This window comes from Chrysochloris asiatica, unplaced genomic scaffold (assembly GCF_000296735.1).
Source record: "Chrysochloris asiatica unplaced genomic scaffold, ChrAsi1.0 scaffold00045, whole genome shotgun sequence".
Lineage (NCBI taxonomy): Eukaryota > Metazoa > Chordata > Mammalia > Afrosoricida > Chrysochloridae > Chrysochloris > Chrysochloris asiatica.
In genome coordinates, this window is record NW_006408563.1 from 9,961,971 (window position 1) to 9,965,919 (window position 3,949).

Sequence of the window (3,949 nt, forward strand, 5' to 3'; positions counted from 1 at the left end):
AGGCTTTCTGCTCCTGTAAAGATTTACAGCCTCGGAAACCCTGTTCAGGGTCACTATGGGTCGGAACCGACTCGAAGGCACTTAACAATAACAATATTAAGGAAAAAGAATATGGTTTCACATTCCAGACTGATTCTTGAAATCTAATACATTATCACAAAAGAAGACCGTTAGAAGTGTTTAATTGGAATGATAATGTCTTGGTCTCTTCACTAAATGCCTAAAACATTATTTTAAAAATAACAGCACTTCACTCCAAAAATGTTTAGAGATTCAAGGCAAGCCATTACTTTGGCAAATGCCAATCCTAATAGAATATTAATGAACTTGGAAAAGAACATAAAACAATGGGTTAAATATTTTTCAGCTTGTTTTTTAACATAAAAGTTGAAACATTCCCATGATATGAAGGCTGCTTCAAGGTTACAATATTATGATGTTCAAAATACTGAGTAATTTGGAAGATAGATCTTCCAAGAACATGAAAGTATTTTATTTCTCCGAAACAAAGTTCCTTCAATAAATTCAATGTTTTCCAATCTACCTAATTATTATTTTATTATTATTTAAATAGCTTAATATATAAACTGAGTAATATTTTTTCTAGGGAACCTTTAATTTTCTTTTAAAAATTATTCCTATTTCATAATATTGATAAATCACTGACACACTGATCACGTGAAGTAAAAATGTCTGGACTTCTCCTACTTAACTGCAGACTTTGGTGCTATACCTATCCGGCATTAAATCCTGAGTGCACCATTAAGAAATGTAAAACCTTGGATATATCACTTTATCTAAACTTCAGTTTTTTCATCTAACAGAATACTCACCTTGCAAGATTGTGGGGATTCAGAGAACACTAAAATGGGGAGCATTTGATTTGGTACAAGCATTCTGAAAAATGGACATGACCTAGAAAAGTTAGGCATGCTAATAGTTTATGTCCTAGAATTTCACTCCTAGATATTATATGCTGTTTTTCTTAGGTGCTATCAAGTCTGCTCCAACTCACAGTGACCCTATATATGGTTTCTGAGGAGCAGCTTGTAGATTTGAACCACAAATCTTATGTAGCAGTCCAGTGTTTATACTATAGTGCCGCACTAGGACTTCAGATATATATGAGCGGACTTGCTATACATTTTTTATGGCAACAATGTCTCAGCTTTCTACCGAGAAGCAGTTACTGGACTGGAATTGCTGACCTTGTGGTTAGCAGTCTTCCGTGTAACCCACTATGCTACCAGGACTCCTAAATTGGTAATTACAAATCTAAATTTGTTAGTTAATTTTAATTTACTTAAATTTCAAAACGAATTCTCAAATTAGTTATCTGAAACATTTAAAGTGTGTTTGGAACAATTGGGGCATATGAAGCTATGTTTTCAATTATGAAATTTGAAACTTGGCATCCAAATAGAGATAGTCACAGTGTAATATGCACATACATTTTGAAAATAGTATTAAATATATAAAATACTTCAATTTTAATATTATAAGTTGAAAGAAAATGTTAATAAATGGAGTTGAATAAAATATATTATTTAGTTTTATTTCTTCCTTTCAGTCTTTAATTGTAACTACTAGAAATGTTCAAATTATATACGTGCTGCTATGGAGAAACTCTTACATGTGTTTAAGGAGGCGTTTCATAAAACATGGCAGGATCTTGGCAGCAGTGTCACTGATCAAGTTCATGAGGTACTCGCCATTCAATTAGTACAGAGTCCGCTCTGCCACCTGGAAGTATGGGCTGGACACACAGTTGGCCAGATGCATGAAGAAAGACTCCATGACCTTCATCAACTCCGAGGGCTCGTCCACATCTAAGATTTCCTCCAGTTTATTGAGGAACATAACTTCTTTTGGACTGTGAATCTTTGGCCAGTATCTCAGAATTGCCATCACCACTGATTTAGTGAAATTGCTGTCCTTTTTCCAAAAACCACACAACACAGCTTGCTAGTTATGGATGGTAGACACTCAGATATTTAACTTTGTGCAAAGGTAACAACTTCACTAGGAAAATCTTGAGCTCTTCTTTCAGTGGCAAAGCAAATCCATTAATTACACTTCTCAACATTTCCAGTAATTCTGCTATGCCATTGTGATGCTATGTTTCAAAAATGAGCCTATAAAATATATTATGTAACTGTTTTCTGATGTATACTCTTAAACTTAAGAATTTTCTGTAGATTCTTTGGAGGGTGGTTTTGAGAAAACCTCTCTCAAGGGTCTTCGCTGTCAAAGAGCTCTAAAAACTGCAATGTAAACTTCCATCAGTGAGTATTTGCAGTCTTTTTTGCGTCTAGCAAGCAAAATTGTATCACCTGCATATCATAGGTTCTTAATGAGTCTTCCTTTAATCCTGATACATATAATCAGGCTTCTTCATATAATCCAGCATCTTGGATTATCTGCTCAGCATACAGATTAAATAAGTGAAGGATAAAACTCTGGCACACACCTTTCCTGATTTTAAACCATTCAGTAGACCTTTGTTCTGTTCTAACAATTGCATCTTACTCTATGTACAGATTCCTCATGAGTATAATTAAGTGTTCCAGAATTCCCATTCACAACGTCATCCATAGTTTGTTATGATTGATCCACACAGTCAAAAGTCTTTGCATAGTCAATTAAGCACATCTTCCGGGTATCCTCTGCTTTTAGTCAAGATTCATCTGAAATCAACAATATCCCTCATTCCACATCCTCTTCTCAATCAGGCATGAATTTCTGACAGTTCCGTCAAAGTACTATTGCAATCATTTTTAAGATTATCTTCAGCAAAATTTTATCTGTATGGGATATTAATGACATTGTTTTTACTTCTCTACTGTTTTTAATGTGATAAACAGACTAAGCTTAACGATATACTCATTAAAACAAAACACCATGATATGGTAAACTCTAAGAAAGTGTTTGAAATTTTGGTTTGAAAATATATGGAAATAGTGGACTTTTTTCTTTTATATAGTATTTCCTTTCACACTTTTATTCTAACTCTTCCCAGTTATCAGTGAGGTTACCTTTGCTTTGTTGTCTAATAATAACCAACTTTCCAGCTGACTTAATGCGCCACATGGAGCTATTTCCTGAGCTGGTCAGCATAATATACTTAGAAGAGCCTTTAGTATCATCTTTCCAGCCTGGCCAAGACAAATGGTCACTCACAATGTCACTAGACATGAGAAATATTTGGAGGCTCCCAACCTTCTATCTCATCTGATGTCTTAGACTTTGTATTCTGTTTTAAAATCAAATTGTCCCAAATTCTTCTGTTCTTCAACTCTTTCTTTTAACTGTAAATCAGCTCCTTTAGATTTGGGAGATTCACAGCTTTCGAGGAGATGTTCTTCATCATCTTTATTAAACAAAGAAGTTACTTCTTTCAAACCTCAATAACTTGTTCCTTGAACTCAGTCCCTGGGCCTAGAGCCCACAGCTGCTCTGTGTTTCCATGGCACTGGCTCTGCTGTTGCTGCTTTTCTAGGTCAGGATCTCACGCTGTATTCAGGCTTTTCCTTTTGATTGTCTGAGGATCGTCTGTTCCTGACATGAAAGAGTAACTACTCCCCACTTTTAGTTACACATCTTCTACAATTACACTTCTGACAATCTCAATCCTGCTAATGATTACTCACAATAGAAATCATAAAATCCTTTCACCATCATCTCCCATCCCCTTTCACCAGTTCCATCTGGAAGAGAGACACTATTCAATGGGGATTCTATCTTTACCTCCTCATTGTGAAACTAAGCACACTCATGAAAGCTGGTAAGTCAGTCACTTAATGCCTTTATAGTCCACCTCCCCCATTTTTGATAGCCACTGTCTAAATTGCCCATCCTTATCAACCCAGTAGATTCCTGGTGTGGCACTGTGGGTTAATGCACTAGACTGCAAAGTTGGTTTAAACCACAAGGTTGGTAGTTCAAGCTC

The 3,949-nt window shown here is 35.6% G+C and overlaps 1 pseudogene; it reads right to left on the reverse strand.

Moving 5' to 3' along the window:
- Positions 1 to 1,629: 1,629 nt before the first annotated feature.
- Positions 1,630 to 3,949, reverse strand: part of LOC102836822 — a 6,523-nt pseudogene continuing 4,203 nt past the window's right edge.